This window comes from Anastrepha ludens, chromosome 2, assembly GCF_028408465.1.
Source record: "Anastrepha ludens isolate Willacy chromosome 2, idAnaLude1.1, whole genome shotgun sequence".
Taxonomy (NCBI): domain Eukaryota; kingdom Metazoa; phylum Arthropoda; class Insecta; order Diptera; family Tephritidae; genus Anastrepha; species Anastrepha ludens.
In genome coordinates, this window is record NC_071498.1 from 162370944 (window position 1) to 162393067 (window position 22124).

At 34.7% G+C, this 22124-nt stretch overlaps 1 long non-coding RNA gene across 1 annotated transcript in view; it reads right to left on the minus strand.

Moving 5' to 3' along the window:
- LOC128855718 (uncharacterized) overlaps positions 1-22124 on the minus strand; it is an 86831-nt gene that overhangs the window by 63867 nt on the left and 840 nt on the right. The window contains exon 2 of the long non-coding RNA XR_008453758.1: positions 15007-15449. This is a non-coding gene — a long non-coding RNA (uncharacterized LOC128855718). The remainder of the gene's footprint in view (positions 1-15006; positions 15450-22124) is intronic.

Genomic DNA, 22124 nt, shown 5'->3' on the forward strand with positions numbered 1-22124 from the left:
TGCAAACATGTAAACTACGTATCCGCGAAGAAATTGTAAGAGTAGCGCATGAAAAATGGCGTAATGAAGCCACTTGCAGAATCGCACGACAGCTGTGGCCGACTTTCAATGCTAAATGCTCGGAACTTCTACTAAGAAGAGACAAGCACAGTCTTAACACACTGATTTCAGTTATTACGGGGCACTGTCTAATCGGTGGGCACGCCCATACAATGGGTGTGCGTGCACATGACTTCTGTAGAGGTCGTCTAGATGGGGAGGGGAAGAGACGATCCCGCACTTTCTGGATGGACAATCCTTTAATGAATTGGAAGATCTCGGTTCTCTCGGAATTAAGGATCTTCCACAATTTTTGAAAAGGACACATTGGTTTTAGGAGGGATAAGGGCTAGTGCTCCACGCGGCATGACAATGGGCCATGAGCCTAAGTGTGTCCCACCGTGCTTAACCGCTTCAACCTAACCTAATCTATGTGAAGGCCATTGTTGCTATTTATAACTTTAAATTCTAAGTTTCTGTATAATGAATAAATAACTTTTTTGCTAATAAAAACACAAATTATGTGAATGATGGAAATCTTGATTTTGCCTTTTCCCCACTCCATTGCTTGTCTGTTTGTATGCAGAGCTCCTCCTCTTTTTTGTGGCGTGGGTCTTGATGTTGTTCCACAAATGGAGGGACCTACAGTATTAAGCCGATTCCGAACGGCAGCTTTTTTTTATGAGGAGCTTTTTCGTGGCAGAAATACAATCGGAGGTTTGCCATTGTCTGGCGAGGGGCGACCGCTATTATAAAAAACTTTTTCTTCTTTTTGGGCTTTCACCGAGATGCGATCAATGTTGAGCCACCTTGTAAATGCCGCAAGTTACACACACACATTTACAATAATACCGTATGTTTATTTAAATTTCTTTTTCTTTACTTATCGCTCTTCTGCCTTAATTATGCATATGATGAAGCGGAAATTGGCGACTTAATTAAAAATGTTCCTCCTGCGTTATTCTAAGTTGTGTGGTGATGGAAAGTCATCATCGGCGATTGCCTACGCGTATTGCTCGTATGAGTTTTTTCCGCATAGAACTTTGCGTTATTTGCGCTGTCGTTTGTCTACCGCCATTTACTATTTTTTTATGTAACTTTGTACTGGTTTTTGCCCAGATACCTGTTCATCGAAGGAAGTGCCCTTATTGAGAAGCGTTTAACTGTTTTTGCTTTTGTTTTTCTTTTTCTATGATATTTCTTTTTATTGAATGCTATTGGTAAAAAAACGTGAAATTCGTTCCCAAGTAAGCCATACATTGCGGAAGTGTTAGATCTGTCGTGCATACATGCATACATACATGCATTAGGGTGGTTTAGAAAAAAGTTAAGTCACTAAATATTTACTACGACAAATTTCTTAATTGTTTTATATTGCAATAAAAACGAAAATATGCAAATTTTTTAATCTAAGATTAATACCCAGACTGTGAGGTATCCTGAATATAACAAACAAATCATCCCTAATTTCTAGTACAACGAAGCATAGGAAACGAACATGAAAACATAGTCAAAATAATGTGGATTCACGGTCACGCTGGTACTAAGTGGTTAGAGGTAGTCAGAATTTTCAAAAAATTGAATCTTGTTTTTGCCACTTCTTAAAGTATAATACTGATGATGTGGCTGATGAATGCCGGTACCAAAAAAAAATTGAATAACTTTTTTTCTTTTTAAGTTATCTGTTCCATTTTTGTTTTAATTTGCAGATTGATCTTTAAAATTTATTAAAATGGATAACTGGGGCACGCAAACAAGAATTTGGATAGTCCGCCGCTATCACGCACTGGAGTCCGTAGTTTTGGTACAGAGAGAGTACAGGCGGATGTTTGGCGGCGATCCCCCGAGCAGATGGACCATAATGAGACTGGTGAATAATTTTGCTGAGCAAGGAACAGTCGCAAGAAGGCCTTATCATCGAAACCCAGCAGTTCGAACGGAGGAAACGATCGCTGCTGTAGCTGCAGCTATACAAAGCAATCCAAGGGTTTCAACAAGAAGCTTATCTGCTCAACTTGGTGTCAGCCGACAGTCTTTGCAAACAATAATGCACAAAGATTTAGACTTATTTCCCTACAAAATTCAAATGGTTAACAAACTGAATGCAGCAGACTTGCCGATTCGCTTGGAATTTTGCCAGAAGATCCTGCAAATGGTGGAAGAAGACCAAAACATGTTAAACTGCCTTTTCATGTCTGATGAGGCCCATTTCGATTTAAACGGCAATGTGAACAAACAAAATTGTCGAATATGGAGTACTTCTAACCCACAGATACTCCACGAGACGGAATTGTATCCTCTTCGCGTGACAGTGTGGTGTGCGGTTTTTTCACGCTGTATTGTCGGGCCTTATTTTTTTGAAGAAAATGGTCACACCGTTACGGTTACTGGAGACCGTTATTTGAAAATGCTGAAAGAATTTTTCTATCCAGAACTACGCCGAAAGAGAATTCCTTTCAACTCTGTGTGGTTTCAACAAGATGGGGCAACGTCTCACATAGCCCAGACTGTTATGACAGAGTTGCGGCGAAAATTTCCCAATAAACTGATTTCAAGAAACTCCGAATTTCGTTGGCCCCCCAGGTCGCCTGACCTTACTGCACCTGACTTTTTCTTGTGGGGTTTATGTAAACAAGAAGTTTATAAAACAAAGCCAACAAATTTGGATGAACTAAAACAATCCATTCGGGCAACAATTGCGGCTATTCCTGTCGCAACTCTCAAAGCAGCAATGAGCAACTTTTTACTAAGATGCCGCACTTGTGTCAACGAGCATGGGGGGCATTTAAATTCAATTATTTTTAAAACTAGTTAAGCTACATTTAATAAAATTTAATGTCCTTCAACTTGAAAAAACAATAATTAAATTCCATACACTAAAAAAAAAGTTATTTGAGTTTCTTAATGTAGCAAAATTCATCAGCCACCCTGTATCTTAAAAATATTGTGTGAAAATTTGAAGTGACTCCGACAAATACCTTTCGAGTTATTCAAGAATTAACAAACGGCGCTCGGGCGCTCCGGAAATCGATAGCAAAACTTTAAATGCCTTTTTCTCAAATCTATGTTTTTTGAACTGGTGATCACTGTAACTTAAAAACCGCTTAGTAGATTTCAGTAAACATAGCATAGTGCTGTAAATACAATTAGCTTTTTAGCCTGAGTGTTTTAGGAGCCACCAAATCTCTTGGTGCTCTTTGGCTCGACCAATTCAAATTTAAATTTCAAAGGGTTTCTCGGCTTTCTCTCCCCACGAAAATATTGTAAAAATTACAGATTGCTTGATCAGAGTGGATCTGAGAAAATTTACTTAAGCCACAAACCTCTTTACTTAAATATTTATATAAATAAGTTTCTCAAGTTTCTGTCGATACTGCCCTTGTACAAGAAAATTAACGGTCTTTTCTTACTCACTTCTCGGCACTATAAAAAATAGTTAAAATATTTTTCTTAATAAATAGTTAATAGCTAGTAGGACGGACCAACCCATGTGGCTGCGGTAGCTGCCGTCTCAGGTATTAAACAAGGTCCAACCCGGGCTTGAGCGCTAAAAGATGATGATGATGATCATGAGATGAAGCGTCCGTCCATGCACTGGAAAAACTCAACTTTAGCGAGAGCCCAAAAAACTTCGACAAGTAAATTAAAATTATAAGACCTATTATCACCTATGCATCAGTTGTCTGGATGAGTAGACTCGCTCTTGTGGGCGTCAGGAGGATCTTATCGAGACTACAACGCCACCGACATCTGTTGCACCGGAGCTTTTCCGGCATTAGATGCTCTGGTCAGTCTACCACCAATTGATGCTTTCAACCAACGAGAGGCCGTGAAGGTCATCAGCAAGTTAAAACACAATGGGAATTGGAACGGCCTTTGTCTGACATTGGACAACAGAGAAGGCATGGACCTCGATCCAACGATTCTCTCCAAGAATTGTACTTGAAAAAATATACAGTGTGGTGCTGCCAGAAGCTCTATTGTGGTCAGATTCTGAAAATAAGCCCGGCAAACACTGTTTTCGTATTTTCACAAATGGCTCCCGGACCGAGCACGGTTCCAGCTCTGGGGACTACGTGGAATTCAACGGGATGAAACTTCACTTTGCCCTTAGAATGCATGCATCTGTGTTTCAAGCGGAGGTGTATGCTGTTCAAGAAGCGATGAACTTTGGTATGTAACACAGATGAAGATGCAGATCTGTATGTGCCTGCACTGACAGACAAGCTGCGCTCATGGCCTTAGACAACCCCCAACCACTTCAAGGGTAGTCGAGTCCTGTAAGTCCAGGCTGAATTATGTCGGTGGACATAATACACTGATGATTACTTGGGTCCCGGGACACGTGAATATCGCGGGTAACGATACCTCTGACTCTTAAGCTAGGATGTTGGCCTTAGAGCCCTAGAGCCCGTTCTGCCACTCTCTTTTACAACCATCAAAGCCACGTTTAGCAAATGGGTTACTACAACCCTCAAGCGTGCTTGGTAGGCTAAGAGAGGCTGCAGATGGACTAAACTGATGTTACCAGACATGTCCGACCGTGTCCGATCATGTCGCAAATCCCCTGTCACTGATAACGGGCCACTTTCTGTGGGCGAAGCACATGGAAAGGGTAGGCATCTCAGACAGAGTACTCTGCCCAGCTTGTGAAAAGGGGGATGAGACGGTAGACCACTTTCTGTGCGTCTGTCCCGCCTTCGTTCGATTCAGGATTGAGGTCTTTGGAACTAATGTGTGATGCGTGATGCGACCACCTTAGCACCTTGGCACCACGAGATCAGATTTCTTCGGAGGTTGAGTAGATTTAAAGAAAATTAAAAGCGAATCCGAGTGCAGTACAAATAAAAAAACATAAAACAAACTAAAAAAAAAAAAAACAACATAGCAACAACAACGCCGATGTGCCTCAGAGTGTTTCCTCACACACACACACACACACACGCGCATACCCCACATACGTGCTTTGTATAGTTTTTGTAATAAAATTTTCCAATTTTTCTCTTTTCGACTTTGTGGCAAGTTACATATGTGTGTGCGTGTCCCTTACATATTGACAACATAACTGGCAACGGCACGTTGCGATGCCGCTAAGTTGGTGACAACACGTTGACGTTCTCGGCGACAATTTCAATCTGTGCCGCATCGTTGTCGGTTGGTATTGTAGTTGCATAAAAGAGCAGCAATTTGAAGTGCAACAGCAATGACAGCAAGAACAAATATTAACTGCAACACAGACGACGACGACGACGACGACAACGACAACAACGACAACGGCAGTTGATGCTACGTGAACGAATTGCTAGCAACAACAACGGAAGGTGAAAAGCTACAAAAATGAAACCGTTGCTATTGGCTTCGGCTCGGCTATTGTTGTTGCTGTTGCTGACAGCACACATTTATGGATGTTGCATTTGTTGTTGCCGCTATGGTTATGATTTAATTTTTGCAAAGTTGATTTTATCGGTTATTCTGCTGCTCTGTGCATTTCGTAATGTCACTGCGGCTGTGGCAAGTTTTTGTTGCTGTTACTTGTTGTTGTTGCAGCGCGCTTTTGTGAGCACGTTTTGGCGCTATCATTGTTGCCGGATGTGGCTGTGGTCGGGGCTGCTGCTGTTACTCATGTTGTTCTTGCTGTTGCACACTCTTTATGCCAAGGTGAATCTTATGTAAACACGCACACCACCACACCACCACCTATGCATGTTGCTGTGTAGCATGCCACTCAGCCCCTTTGGCACTTCAAATTTCCTCACTCACTCACGCACACATCGGTGGGGCATTGAATGTGCCAAAACAGGAAATGTGGCAACTATTAGTGGCATTTATTTATTCATTAAGTGCAGTTAGACACCAGGAGGAGCACTAATTGCAGCACTTAAGTGTGCAAACACATAGAAATGTGCGAGCGTGCGCCTCAACACACACACACGCACACACCCGTTGGCATGCCGGAGATTGGATGCATAGCTCCGTAAATGTACGTGCCGCATATTCAAGTATGGGCAACGCCTTGCCACCTCGCAGCTATTGCTCCTGCGTCCGACCACCAGTTCTGATTGGTGCCCCCTTAGGGGGAGTGCCCGCGAATTAAAGCCTAAACTAACTCGTTTCGAGATTAAGCGCATCCTTTGTGCACACGCGTGATTTCGCATTGTACTGCATTGAATTTGCTGGTATTAAAAGCGGAATACAATAACGGCGTATTGCAAAATAATTATATTACACATACATATACCACTTGCCAATGCTTGTTCTGTTGATGCTTTCAGCGAATCTCAGAATCTGAATTTCCTAAAAATATTATATTTGAGCTGAAGGACTTGAGGGCGCAATAGGAAATTCAACTTTGATCACTTAATGTTTATTGGAAACAGCCTGACTGAATTGTGACAGATAATGTAAACATTAGGATGGAGTGAAAGCTTTGTTTTTAATTGTCCTAATGCTTTCGAGCAGTAGATTCTGCACTTCTTTAGGATATTTTTTTACTCCTTTCGCAAATATTTTCTATGGGAAATATTCACTTATTTTACCGCCTAGTCGACAAGGAGGATCACGCTGAGAGGCTTTTTTAGTAGCAGAGGAGGATGAATCAGTTACGTGACTACATTCAACAGAAATGCCTTTTAGCTATTCCCTAGTTACTTCTAACAAAAGTTTTTTATATCTTATTTTATTCTATGGATTGAAGGTACAAAAGATTTTAAACACATTTCATAATACCAATTTAAATTTTTTGATTTTTCCTTTAGTTGTTTTGGTAAACCTCGATTTTCACTTAAAGTTCACAAACTCTTGTTTTATTTTTGAACAATATTTCAGCCGTAGGCACAACGTTTTAGAATTAGGTGCACAACTAAGTTTCCGCTGTTTGTGCTAGTCGATTCTAACATAAAATAAACGGCGTAAACCAAGCTTAGACATATGATAAACAAACTGCTTCGAAACCTCAGTGATTTTGTTTTGGGATCATATACTTTTGGTGTTATGAAAATGTCTGATTTTGTGCCGAATAATCGCCATTTGCGGGAAGTGTAGATTTTCCTCTTTCATTCGAAAAAAAAAAACGGCGAATGAAGCGCATCGAGAGCTACAAGAAGTTTGTGGAGATGCTGCTTTAAGGGGTAACACTACTGTGCACGCGCAAAATAAACACGATTTTTAAAGAATTTTTTTGTATAGAAGGAACGGGAAAACAATCACTCTGATTTGGGAAGTTATTACTTATATACTAAAATACAAAACTACAAAATTTGATCGAAAAATTTTACAAAATGGCGGCACTGGAGACATTTTTGTAATGTGGTTTCTCTTGAAGGAGCTCCGCGGCACGCAGCAAAGAGGGTGCAAATTTTAATCTGGAACAAAGAAACATTTTTTTCTTAATCTAGATAAAAATAGCTAGAGAAACATGTAGGGGATTTAAAAAATATTTATTTTTGTGGAATTAGCAAGCATTTGAAGGAAAAAACTCTATTTTGGACTAAAAAAGCGGCACTTAAACGATTATAACAATCGTTTAAATTAATCTATCGAAAATCCCCTACGCTCTTCTCTTAAGAAGGTTATTATACAGACGTAGTGAAAAACCTGATTAAAAATATTTAAAATTGTTTGAGTTATGCTGCGTGCCAATTTCAGAAAACGTGTTTTGAGAAAAACGCGTTTAAAGTTTGGAAATTTGGAGAAGTCGTTAGGTAGCAGTCACTAACGCTTGGTAAAAAGCTTAAAATATTTATGAAATAAACTTCGGTAACGTATACAACTTTTTGTGCTGTATTTTAAAAGGTTCAAAGAATTGTTTAAGCTTATAAAAAAAAAATCAAGTTTTTGAAATTTCTACAGTGGTGTTACCCCTTAAGTGAAATAACGTGCCGAGATTGGTTCCGTTGCTTCAAAGACGTTGATTTTAATCTTGGCGACCGTCCGCGTGAAGGTTGGCCAAAAACCTTCGAAGACGCTGAATTGGATGCATTGCTAAATGAGGATCCGTGTCAAACGTAAGAAGAGCTTGCTTCAGTATTAGAAGTAAACCGCCAGTCCATTTCCAGGCGATTCTATGCTTTGGGAATGATTGAACAACAGGTCACTTGGGTAAAACCATAATGTGGAAAAAAATAATACAAAAGAGGTTCCAGTTTTGAGAGTCTATTGCTACGAACTAGTGTTTGCAAATTGTCGTTAAAATGGAAAAACGTCAATATTTGTTTGAGGCGCTTTCTTCACATTATATTTGAAAATATAGCAGTTTCTAGTAACGAATCTGTTGACCAATATTCCCTCTAGTGTAACTTTCGTGTTTGTCCTATTTTAATTATTAATCCCAGAAACTTTTTTATGCCATTATTAGCAACGGCAGTCCATTTTAAACATTACCAAAATTTTTTTTGTGTATCATTTTTCAGTCTGTTGATGATACAGATTTGTTTGAACCATAAGCAACTCGAAAAAGTCGTTACCGAAGATTAACTTTGTCACTTTACTAATACTTTGTGGGTTATTACAATCAGCAGTTACATTGTAAAGCTTTTCAAATTTCGTAAAATGTTGCTTTCAATCTATTCTTCTGAGAAAAGAGAAGAATTTTCTTCACCATCATAACCGTTGTCTTCATTTTCAGAATCACTCGCAACAATTACGGGTTTTCTTGGTTTTTTTGGTCTGATATTTGATATTTGTACCGTCTATCATTTTCTGAATCACTAACAAAGACATCCCTTGGACAGTCAAACAAATTATCTTCTTTTTGTTCAACAAGATCGTAATGGGCCACTTCTAAAAATTTAAGAATATCGATCCAGAAGACGGAGGCATACTCCAACTTCGAACGGACTAAAGCATTATGTATGTACTATATATGAGATTTTTCTAGTGTATGGGTCTTTAGAATCACTAAGACACTGTCGCAAAAAAAAGCTATGACAATGACTTCGGAATAATAGAGTTAATAAGGATAATGAACGTAAAAAGCGAATGAAAAATAACACCGAATTTCATGGACTGTGAGAAGAGTGGCATGTGAAACACGTTTGGAGTTAGTACCAATTTTCTATCTTGGCGTTTTAAAGCATTTGTTGCATCGCATTCGTCGAATTTTCCCTGAATACCGCGAAGAAGGAAGCTGTCGCTTATTGCATGATAATGCACCATCTCATCGATCCACTCTTGTGACTGATTTTTTGACTAGAAATGGCATTTTAATCATCAATCACTCACCGTATTCGCCTGATATGGCTTCCAGAAGGCTAATACCGACATCCTGAAGGACATTCCGGAATCCGGTCAAAGAGCTGAAACACTCTTTCGAAAAGCTTTTAGATCAGGGGGAATTCGTGTATCGAGGCCAGAGTGGAATATTGTGAATAAATAAAATCGAAGCTATCAGAACAAAGCTCCTGTCATTTATATTTTAGATCAGTTTTGTTTAACTTCACCTTGTATATGTACTATATTGTGAGCACACCTCCAAAACTTGAAACGAGAAGAATATATATAAGTACTGTAATAATCCTAAGGGTGTTTGAAGTCTTATATACACTTTGTCGTATTTATTGTGAGATATTGAAACCACTTGAAATCATACAATAAATGAGAACAGGTATCGGTAAGGTGGGGCGATTAAAGAAGAACATAAAAAGCCAAAACTAAGAAATCGAGTTGCAAATGTCAAATTTATCCTTCTATATGGTTCACTACATAGAAACTAACCGTAGCAATAACGAGACGACTGCAAACGTCTGTCAACCGGTGCATGCGCCGTATTTTGCGAGTTTTTTGGCCCGGTACAATATCCAACTCGGACCTGCTAAAAATAGCTAACCAGCTTGACGTGACGACTGAAATTCGAAAAAGGAAGTGGCAGTGGATAGGGCATACCAGGTGTGTTCAAAAAGTATCGCGAATTTTGAATTTTCGCAGGTTACGTATATTCTAATTGCAATTTTTTTTGTGGCGATTTGTTGGTACTTATGTCTACCACTCATGCAGACGAGCTCGGCCATTTTGAATGTTCAGTTTATTGTTGACAGCTGCTTTGCTTGCACGTGTTTCGGCTCGTCTTCGATTTTTCCTATTCAAAAAGATGGATCAAAGAAGTTTTATCAAATTTTGTGTGAAAAATGAAATTAAGTGTGCGGATGCATTCCGAATGTTGATTGTGTCATACGGAGAAGCTACTTTGGACCAAAGCAACGTTTATGGGTGGCACAAAATGTTCTCAGAATGCCGAGAAGATGTGAACGACGAAAAGCGTGCCGGCGTGCCGGACGCCCGAGCACTTCAACAACACACGAAAAAATTAATGAAGTGAAGAAAATGGTATTGGCCAATCGTCGAATCACCGTTAGAGAAGTTACTGAGGACCTTGTCACATCGATTGGCTCGTGCCATTCGATTTTTCGTAATGATTTGGGCATGTTGGCAAGGTTTGGGCATATGTTTTAAATAAAAATTAAAAGCTTTCATATTTTGACAAAAGAAAAAGTTACCAATAGAAATACAAAATAAAAGCTAAAAAGGCTTATAGGGGCTCCGTTGTAGCTTTTCCGTTGTAGGAAATCATGATACAACTTTTTATTTAAAAAAAAAATAAAATTTAGTTGCTTTCATAAAAATGAAAAAACGTTTAACAGATAAAAGTTTAAAGTGCTATAGTATTTTTTTGTTATTTTGTATTTTAGTATTTTTATTTTTATATTTGTATTTTTTTGTTTTTGTTCTTGTATGTTTCTATTTTTTATTAAATTTTGATGTTCGGAATGTAATTTCGTTTTTTCCCCACAGAGGATTTAATTGTATTTTTTCACAGCTAACTTCACACTTAAGTCGCATTGTCATTATATGTTTTGACAGCTGATATAGCAAGGCTTGTGTGTGAATAATTTCAATTCATTTTACGCTGAAGTTTTTGGTCGGTGTCCTTTTAAATGCGGAGAGCAATAAGCAGCATTTTCGTCATATTTTAATATTTTACTTTTTTACTCTAGAAAAGGTAAAAATGCTGTTCAAGCCAGAAATAAATTAATCGATGTATATGGGGACGATGTGTTGACAATACGCCAGTGCCAGAAATGGTTTGCAAAATTTCTATTCAGCAATTTTGATGTCGAAGATGCACCACGTTCTGGAAGGCCGGTGGAAGCTGATAAAGACGCGATAAAGGCATTAGGTTAGGTTAGGTTGAAGCGGTTGTCCATTGTAGGACACACTCAGGTTCATGGCCTATTGTGATGCCGCCTGGGCCTCCTGAAACCTTCTGGAACCAATGTGTGCTATTCAAAAATTTCGCAAGGTCTTTAATTTCGACAGAGCCGAGGTCTTCTAACTCGTTGAAGAAATGTCCGCCCAAAATGGCGAGTCTACGTCTGAATAGATGTCGTCTAGACAACTTCTGCAGAAGTCATGTGTTTGCGCATCCATCCTCTGGGCGGGCCTACCGATTAGGCAGTGCCCCGTAATAACTGAAATCAGTGTGTTAAGACTGTGCTTGTCTCTTCTTAGTAGAAGTTCCCTGCGTTTAGCATTGAAAGTCGGCCACAGCTGTCGTGCGATTTTGCAAGTGGCTTCATTACGTCATCTTTCATTCGCTACTCTTACAATTTCCTCGCGGATACGTAGTCTACATGTTTGCAAGGGTTTACCTATATCATTGTCTATATTCTCATCAGTCAATTTGGTACCGATTTTCGCTAGTTCATCGGCGCTGCAGTTCCCCTCAACGTCGTAATGGCCAGGAACCCAGGCTATCAATAGGCGAAATGACTCAGCCATCTCGTTAAGAGATGCGCGGCATTTCATGGCTACTTCGAAGGGTATCGACTGTTTTGTGAGGGATTTTATCGCCGCCTGGCTATCTGTGAAAATGTAAATATCATCTCCAGGTATCGTATCACACTGTACCAGTGTCTCGGACTATTGCCATCAGTTCAGCCTGAAAGACACTACAGTAGTCGAGGAGCCGAAAACTGAAGGAGATCCCCAGATGTTCGGAATATACACCACCGCCCACCCTGCCATCGATAAAGGCGTTAGTTCATGTAAACAATACGTTAGAGGGTAAATTTATCGAATTCAACTGTTTAGGACCAACTGAAAGGCCGGGGCTTAGCCTTGATGCTCTATGTATCCACAAAAAAACAAAATTACTTTCTGAACAACCTAATAGTAGCTTTTGACTGGTGTCTAGTGACTACTGTCAGAATACCAAAATGCTCGTAAGTAACTTTGCATTGAAATTTGCTAGAATTGCAGGCGAATGCATTAAAAGTGGTGGCACTAGACCATCAACACTGTTCTGCAGGTTTGATTGTCAAAGCAAAGTATTGAGAAACTAGAAAACAAATAATGGACTCGCCTTGTTTTATACTGAGCTGACAGCCACATGGACACGGCGAAGAAAAAACAACACTCAGCTGATTTACCAACACCCCCTTTAATAGATTCGCCTTGCCTTTTATGTAATCAAAAAGTCACACAACTACCACAAAATATTTTTTATAAAATTTTATATTACAACTTGAATGTTTTATTTTTTGCACTTTCAACTAGTTTCGCAGCCAAAGCCAAATCGTTTATATTCACATAATTCATTTGCAATTAAATTTCGCTGTACTTTCCGCACTTCATCTAAATTTAAATCTAAATATTATTACGATTATAAAAAGCATGTTTTTGCTTATTTGCATTTTTTAAAATATGCAAATTACACTTTTGAAATAATACACTTTTAGAATTTGTAATTTAACATTAAATTACAGTTTTTAATTTGTAAAGCTATTAAAACGCGTGTGTTCAGACGGAGTTTAATTCACTATGAGAGTGTGAAGGTGTGAGTGTGTGTGACTATGTGAGGAAACACTGTGCGATATGAGTGTCTGAAAGATTTGTTTTAACTTCGGAATGAAGTCATCGTGTTTATATGTATGTACGTTTGTTTATTTATATAAAAGCCATACTTTTGAAACTTAAAATTGCAAAAAAATATGTACAAGGTGAAGTCCAAAATAAACCAGACTGCTGTCATAAAAATGTTTTTGATAGCGCCATCTTTTCAATGGGTTAGTGCGTTGGAAGTTACATCTCTAGCTGACCTCCAGTGAAAGCTTGGTTACATTCGGTTCAGTAGAGGCTTATTGTGTCTAAAGTGTCAGTATGGTTGTGTCATCAGTACAAAAGTGAGTTTTGAATAAAGAGCTAATATCAAATGTTGTTTTAATTGATATTTTGAATTGCTGAAAAAAGTTTATGGCGATGATTTTCTATCTCGTTCCAGAATTCATGGGTGGTTTGCACGTTTCAGACATGGTTGTGAGGGCATAAATGAGGACAATAAACATACGGACCGCCCAAAATCAATAATCACCGAAAACTCCTTCGAATTGTTTGTAAGTTTATCAAAAATGAATCGAGATCATCGTTGAAATTCATGGAATCGGAGTTGAATATCTCCAGAACATCGATTTATCGTATTTTAACTGATCATTTGGGCTTACGAAAGGTCTGTGCACGTTTCCTTCCGCACAATTTAACTGTGGACCAAAAATTGCTCAGAACTCAACATTCGAAAGAACTCACTAAAGAGGCGAGAAAAGACGAGAACTTTTTTTGCAACATTGTAACTGGTGATGGAACAGGGTGTTTCCAACAGGAACCTGAAGCTAAGCCTCAAACGATTTCAGACGAGCCACCACCCAAAAAATCGCGTTTGGAGAAGTCAAAAATCAAGTCGATTCTCGTTTGTTTTTACGATTCCAAGGGAATTGTCTACAAGGAGTTAGTACCAATGGGCCAAACCATCAATAAAATTTTCTAACTTGGCGTTTTGAAGCGTCGCTCTGAATACCGCGAAGGAGGAAGCTGACGCTTATTGCATGATTATGCACCATCTCATCGATCCACTCTTGTGAGTAATTTTTTGACTAGAAATCGCATTTTAACCATCACTCACTCATCGTTTTCGCCTGATATGGCTCCCTGTGACATGTTCTTATTCGAAAAATTGCATCTGACCATGAAAGGAAGACGTTTTCCGTCCGTAGAGATCATCCAGAAGGCTTGTACCGACTTCCTGAAGGACGTTCCGGGTTCCGGTCAATTACCTGAAACGCTATTTTGAAAAGCTTTTAGATCGCGCAAGAGAGTGTAAAAAAATTTTTTTCGTCTTTCAGTTTTGAAAGACCTTTTACATTGAGAGTTTTCCAAGGGTTTTTTCTATCGCTATCGAGAGATGATTAGATTTTTTATGGCCGGAATTGGATGGTATTGATCTGGACAGCGTTTGTTTTAACAAGACAGCGCTACGTGCCATTGATCTTTTAGGGGAAAAGTCTCCGGACCGTGTTATCTCTAGAAGAGGTGATCACAATTGGCCACCGAGATCTTGTGATTTAACACCTTGTGACTTTTTTCTTTGAGACCACGTGAAAGAGAAGGTCTACGCCAACATCTGATCAGTCAGGGTCGATTCAAGACCTGAAAGATGGAATTCGTGAGGCTATCGAGGACATAGGGCAGTCACTTTGCAATTGTGGTATGGAAAATTTCATGAAAAGGATATTGTCCTGTAAGCGTGGTCGTGGTGGTCATTTGCCTGATGTTATTTTCCACTATTAACGGCATACCTTCCTCTTTACAATGAAATGAAAATTCGATAATTTTTATTAAAAAAAAAGCTTTTTTTTATTAGGTAGATAACCCTTTATAATTACAGCTTGGCGGGTATTCATCGTCGAGAAACAAAAATTTTTGGTTTTAAATTTAAATAAAAGCAAAAACCTGGTTTTGGTTTTATAAAATTTATTTAAAAAAATTTTTTAATTAATATTAAGTTCCATTATTAATAATTTTGTTAACCCGATTATAATTAAAAATGCTTTGTGTTAATTTTTTATTGTACGCAATAAATTAAGCAAAACCTAAATAACAGAAACACAAACAAAAACAAAAATATGCATAAATTGAACTTACCATTAAATATTTTGTTTTTGTGATTCTTGCTGATTTATGGCACTATTAATTTTTCACTTTTATGTTTGTAGCAAAATTGTGTTTTTTATTCGACTATCATACAAATATTCTGATGTGTTTTTAATGATGTAGAAACTTGCCCAATAACCATTGGTTATTTATATTTTAGCATCACTAATTTATTTCGCACTATTTTTGTTTTTGTTTTGGCTATAAATTAGCTAAATGTTGATACTAAAATTTTGAGGCTTTTCACGCTTTAATGCACCTGTCGCATATCGAAAATAATGTCTTAGTTTAAGCTCGCGCAACTTTTTTCCCGTTGGCCATTCGCTGGCTTTTATAGACTCGATAAGCCGTTTTTAGTATAAATTAATTGTCTTTTTATTTACAATAGTTTTGTGTTCACTTATATTCTCTTTATAATGCGTTAAAATCTGCATCTGAAAATATGTAACAAAATTTTTTTTTTATTATAAACTGCAATTATTTTTATAGCACTTAGTCTCAAGGCATTAATTATGCGCTTTGGGGTGTGATAAAAATATTGCAATTATTTTTAAATGAAACAATTTGAAATATGCATAACTGCTTTTGGTTTTTACGCCATTAATAATAAAAACAAAAATGTATTTACTAAATAAACTGAGAAAACGTTAATGTTAATAGGACTATGAATAAGTTCGTGCGGTTTTTTTCGAAATTTGAAACTTTATTGACGTAAAATGGTTACAAATTTAATATTCAAAATATTGTCCATCGCTTACTACTACTTTTTCCCATCTTTCTGGCAATTCACGGATTCCCTTTGTGAAAAATTCGGTCGGTTTTGCCGCAATCCACGAATCGATCCATTTTTTGACTTCATCGTAATTACGGAAGTGCTGGTCAGCCAGGCCATGTTGCATCGATCGGAAGAGATAGTAATCGGATGGCGCAAGGTCTGGACTATACGGCGGGTGGGGTAGGACATCCCATTTGAGCGTTTCTAAGTATGTTTTGACCACTTGTGCAACATGTGGCCGAGCATTGTCATGTTGCAAAATAACTTTGTCGTGTCTATCGGCGTATTGCGGCCGTTTTTCTCGCAGTGCTCGGCTCAAACGCATCAATTGTCGTCGGTAGACATCCCCCGTAATCGTTTCATTCGGTTTCAGTAGCTCATAATACACAACACCCAGCTGGTCCCACCAGATACACAGCATAACCTTCAGGCCATGAATATTCTGCGCCGACGTCGATGTTGAAGCATGGCCAGGGTATCCATACGTTGCCCGACGTTTTGGATTGTCGTAATGGACCCACTTTTCATCGCCAGTCACAATTCGATGCAAAAAACCCTTTCTTTTGTGCCGTTGAAGCAGTTGTTCGCATGCCATAAAACGGCGTTCAACGTCTCTTGGCTTCAATTCATACGGCACCCAATGGCCTACCTTTCGGATCATTCCCATGGCTTTTAAACGTTTGGAAATGGTTGATTGATCAACTCCCAAAGTTTTTGCAACCTCTTCTTGCGTTTGAGCCGGATCTTGATCGAGCAATTCCTCCAATTCGGTATCCATGAACTTTGGCGGCGCACCCTCGCGTTCTTCGTCTTCCAAGCCAAAATCACCACTTTTAAAGCGTGCAAACCACTTCTGGCACGTTCGCTCAGATAGAGCATGCTCACCATAAACTTCCACCAAGATACGATGACTTTCGGCTGCTTTTTTCTTCATATTAAAATAATGAAGAAGAATTCCCCGCAAAAACACATTATTTGGCACGAAATTCGACATTTTCAAGTGTGGTAAAAATATTGTTGTTTACGCTTCAAATAAAAAACTTATACTGACGTTTGTGCCTTACGACAGTAGCTCTCCAATGAATGTTTGGAAATGTGGATCGATGGAATAATAATCAAGTTACGCCATCTGTTGTAAAACCGCACGAACTTATAAATAGACCTATTAGGTTAGACAAAGTTATTTTAGCTAAGACGAGCTGCCCTTGAAGATGTTACTAAGAGACCTCCAAAGTCAATTGTAGTGATGAAAGAAGATTTTCTCCTGATTTATCTTACGAGTATTAGTTAAAATTTTGGGCGAATTTTCTACAACAAGTTACCTACATGGCACATGCCCTCGAAGATATCTTCAAAGTGCTGGATATGCGGTGAAGGCCAGTGCTTCTACATTGATACAGACTCATTCAAAGGCTAGAAATTTATTTTGGTATTTCAATAGCAGCCAACAAATTTTGATATATTAAAAACATAAGAAATAGATAAATAAATTATAATTTAATATTCAAAGAAACTAAAAAAAATTAGGCCTTTTTTAATTTTTAGCAAAGCAGCTAGTTAGTGGCATCATTATAAGCTGATTAAGCTGGGTAAACCCTTGGGTTCCGGGCTCCATTTGAGCTCTGAAATTTTCAGAATTATGAATTTAAGCTTTATAACTCGTAAAAAACAGCCAATTTTGAACTGGGAAACTTTCATTATACTCTAACAAATTTAGCCTTTAAGAAGCTCCCAATTTGCAGCTGAGGCACTTCCTTTTGTGATTTGCGTATGCACAGTGGAAGCGCGATAACTAGTAGTCTAAAGAAAATAAATAAAATTAGTTATTGTGATTTTCGAGGGCGCCCAATTCATAAATTTTGTGCGACTTATTAAGAGGACCGCACTTTGTTAGGAACTATCAAGATTTTCAACTCATCGAGCTTGGCAGTTATGTTAAATATTTGATAAGCGTATTGAAAATTTTAGAAAAGTGCGAATAAATAATTTTAATAATTTAACTTTCAATTATATAATTTTAATCCACATATGTAGAAAAACAATTTTCTTCAACTATTGAATGGAAATGAAATGAAAAGCATAAATTAATAATATATGTTTGGATAAAAATACTAAAAATACTTTTCCCAAAGAGTTTATCATTGCCACTTTCTTCCCATATCTGCTTTTTGTTGTAGCTTGTTTAACTGATTCAATTTAGAAACTGTAATCGTTTAAGAAAACATGTACCCACAAATTTTTTAATTCGTCGTAAAGTTTGCTAGAAAACTGTATTATAAAATAAAATAAAGACAAAATTATTATACAAAGTTTTATAAAATAACATTAAATTAAAAAAATTTTAAATAAATGAAAATTAAATTATTGTATAAACTTTTATAAAATGGAATTGTATTAAAAAAAATAAAATGATTGCATTAAAATAAAATAAAAATAATATTATTAGATAAAATTTTATAATAGAAAATTAAATAAAAAAAATTAAATTAAATAAAAATAAAATTAATATATGAACTTGAATAAAATAGAATTAAATTAAAAACAAATTAAATTGTTACATAAAATTTTATAGAATACAATAAAATTACAACCAAATTATTATATAAAATTTTATAATACAATATAAAATTAAATTACAAAAAAAAAACTATTAATAAAAGTCTATGTTAAATAAAATAAAATTAAATTATTATATAAACTTTTAAAAATTAAGATAAAAGAAAAAAAAGTATTATATAAAATTTTATAATATAAAATTAAATAACAAAAAAATAATATTATAACTTTCATAAAATAAAGTTTAATTAAAAAAAGTATATTAAATAAAAATAAAATAATTATATAAACTTCTATAAAATAGAATTAAATTAAAAATAAAATAAATTTATTATATAAAATTTTATGAACTAAATTAAATTAAATAAATATATTAAAAATTAAATAAAGTTATTACATAAAATTTAGTAATATAAAATTAAATTTAAAAAAATTATTAAACAAACTTTTATAAAATAAAATAAAATAAAAATAAAATTATTAAATAAATCTTAATGAAATAGAATTAAATTAAAAAATTAAAATTATAAAACAAAACTAAAATTATTTTATAAAATTTTATATAGGAAAACAAAATTATATAAATAGAAAATAAAATAATTATATTAACTTGAATAAAATAGAATTAAAATAAAAACAAAAAAAATATTAGATACATAAACTTTTTTAAAGTAAAATTAAAGTAAAATTATTAAATAAAATTTTCTAAAATAGACTTTTATAAAATAAAATAAAATTAAAAATGATATATAAAATTATTATATAAACTGTTATTAAATAGAATAGAATTAAAATAAAATAGAATAAGAATAAAATCATTATACAAACTTATGTCAAATAAAATGAGATAGAATAAAAATAAAGTTATTATACCAAATATAAATAAAAATAAAAATGAAATTAAATAATTAAAAAACTATAAAATTATTATATAAACCTTTATTAAATTGAACAGAAAAAAATACAATATATGAACTTTTATAAAATAAAATTAAATTTAAAAAATAATGGATCTTTGACCTATAATACGTTTGGTTACCGCCATAACTCGGAAACTTTTTGCTCAATTCGATTGCCTCTCAATGCAAAGTGTCAGTTTCTTTTATATCTAAACCACAAAAGATGATAAAAGCGAAAGTGTGCAATCACGGTGGAATGCTCTTATCAAACTGGTGATCCCAATATTAGCAGTGATCAGTGAACAAGAGATTTCGTGATGCTGTGAGATGTGAAATAAAATGGCGTGTAAGAATTGCGGGTTATAACTCACTTAATACAGGTTTTTTTGCTAAGATGTGGGATCAATTTAACATACCAAGTTATAAAAACGACTTATCAAATGTAATTTATTAATTTTGTTTTGATTTTTTTTTAGTTTACATAATTTTTTTTTTAATTTTTATAACTTTTGTTCTATTTTTTTATTTTTATAATTTTTTTATTTTTTTTTTATTTCTATAATTTTACTTCATTTTTTTTTAAGTTATAATTTTTTTTTCATTTATTGTGTTTAATATTTATAATCGTTTTTAATTTTTTTTATTTTTTATAATATAATTATAATTAATATAATTTTTTTCAATTTGGCAATCATTTACCGAAATCAAGTTTAGAATTGGTTAAATGGACTAGGTGACTTATGAAATATAATTAGTTAATTTTGTTTTAACTTTTTTTAATTTTTATAATTTTAAAAATTTTTTTTTTAATAATTATAATATTATTTACATTTTTTTTAATTTATGATTTTTTCTTTCATATATTGTTTTTAATAATTATCATCGTTTTTAAAATGTTTTTATTTTTAATAATTTTGTTTTAATTTTTATAGTTTTTAATTTTTACTTTCCTTGTTTATTTTTTTAATTTTTATTAATTTTTATTAATAGCTTTCAACATTTATAATCTTGTTGGCAATTTTAATACTTTTTTTCATTTTTATAACTTTTTTATATATTTTTTTTAATTTTATAATTTTATATTTTCATAATCTTTTTTAAAATGTTTTTATTCATTTAATTTCCTTTTATTTAATTTCTATAATCTTCTTTCATTAAATTTTTTTTTTTTTTACACTTTTTTTCTTTTTTATACCCTAAATATTTTTTTTAATTTTAAAATTTTTTATTTTTAATTTCGATAATCTATTTAAATTTTTTGAAATTTCTCATAATTTTGTTTTTAGTTTGTATAATATTTCTATATATCTATTTTTTTATTTTTAATTTCGATACTCTATTTTAATTTTGTGAAATTTTTCATAATTTTATTTTTAATTTGTATATTTCTATAATTTTTTTTTTAATTTTTTTTGTTTTTGATTTTTTAAATTTTTTTTTAACATAATCGTTTTGGCAATTTTTATATTTAATTTTATTATTTTTTATAATCTTTTGAACAATGTTTTTTTTTATAATTTCTTTATTTTTTTAGTTTCCATAATCGTTTGTATTTAAAAAAATTTTTTATTTATATTTTTTATTTTCATAAGTTTATTTTTAGTCTTTATAATTTTTATTCGATTTTTTTTTAATTATTTATTATTTTATTTGGCTTATAGCGCATAAAATTTATTCTTGGCGGTCAGAGCGCGCCATTGCTTTGCATTTTGCATCTTCGCATGTAGATTTTTCTTTAATTTTAAAAATATTTTAAGTAAAGCAATCCTATTGCTTACAATTAGCACTGCTTACAAGAGCCAAACAAAAACCACCAACTAGTCATAGAAGCAGCTAATGGACTCTTCGTTGGGCACCTGGGTCCCGGCTGGCCAGACTTTTTCGACTTTGGACGTGAATTTAACATATTTCTATAATAGCTAACGACTTGAGCTTCCAGGTTACTTCCTAAAATTTAACTTTCTACCGATTTATAGATGTAATCTTTTAAAAGGGATCCTCGAGCAGGGCGATAAAAAGCCAGACCTGTGTGCCCATAAAAGGTGTTCAACGGAGGTTTAAAATCGAATGATTTTTGTTCTTTAAATTGTGTCCGCCATTTCGAATATTGAGAAATTAACTTCAGTTTAGTAATCCGCGTCCTCAAAAACCTCTTTCACCGAAGTTTCATTAAAATCGACCAATCGCTTGCTATTTTCGACACTTTTGAGGGGCTTTTGGTCCATAGCGCTTTGTTGATATAAGTGCCGAAATGAGAGAAAATCTACTGAAAAATTGTTTTGAAAGAAGTTTGCTCGTTCTTACAAAAAACTTGAGATCACAGAAAAATATTCATGCGCCTTTTATTTATAATCGAATTAAATTAAATTCAAAATGCTATATAAGGCACCCTGTGTACTTATTTACTGTTATACTTCATTAGTACTATTATTATTTTTTCTTTTTTGGTTGAATAATTCAAAATCTCTAAAGCAATAAAAAATGTCTTAATAAAATTCATTCCACTGAAAAGCAGATGCTGACCAGCAAACGAACCGTAAATAAAAAACGCGTTATATTTCACATAATCAATAAAGCACAAAAACTTAGATTAAAGCACAAAGATCACAGAAAGACACGGCACTTGCACTTGAACGTCTCTGCTTTCAAAGCAACTCAGTTCTGGTTTTGACGGTAAAAAGTAGCGAAGCGTTTCAAATGGATATCGTCAGCTCATTTCGAAGGCAAATTCAAAGCCTACACAAAAGAGTCAGAGAATCAAATGACACAACAGGAAAAAAAAAACAATATAAATACCGCTACAAAAACAACCTGAACAATTTTTATGAGCCACCAAATCACCAAATTGGATATTAGAAAATTAACTTGGTCTTGTTCTT